We start from the raw sequence: 486 nt of genomic DNA on the forward strand, positions 1-486 counted from the left end.
TAGACCAATAATATGTGTCGATGCTGGCAACACACTGCTAGCCCTCTGTAGCCAATTGGCCGGCCCAATTGGAGGGAATTTAGAGGAAAAAAACAAAATAACATAGCGGACCGGACCGGCCCACATTGGGTCAACGGCCCACCGGGACGATGCCCGGTATGCCAGATGGCCAGTCCACCCCTGGCCGCTTCCTCTGAACAGCTTTACAACTCAAACTCAAAATGATCACACCTCCAGTAAATGTCTCCGGCTCCTGCAGCGTTTCCGGTCTGTGTGTCGTCCCGGTGTGACAGTGTCTGTTTTCCGTCCCCCTCCCTCCAGTCTGTCGGTACCAGACCTGACCCCCAACATCGGCCTCTTCTGGTATTTCTTCGCCGAGATGTTTGAACACTTCCGCCTCTTCTTCCTCTGCGTCTTCCAGATCAACGTTTTCTTCTACACCATCCCTCTGTCCATCAAACTCAAGTAAGTTGTATTCCTCCTAGC

General features: G+C 52.7%; 1 protein-coding gene across 7 annotated transcripts in view; it reads right to left on the bottom strand.

The window, feature by feature from the left end:
- LOC111644292 (CMRF35-like molecule 2) overlaps nt 1-486 on the bottom strand; it is a 4,083-nt gene that overhangs the window by 2,290 nt on the left and 1,307 nt on the right. The gene's annotated exons all lie outside the window — the stretch shown is intronic.

The sequence above is a fragment of the Seriola lalandi genome, unplaced genomic scaffold (assembly GCF_002814215.2).
Source record: "Seriola lalandi dorsalis isolate HSWRI2012SDOR001 ecotype SW California unplaced genomic scaffold, Sedor1 jcf7180002054928, whole genome shotgun sequence".
Taxonomy (NCBI): Eukaryota; Metazoa; Chordata; class Actinopteri; order Carangiformes; family Carangidae; genus Seriola; species Seriola lalandi.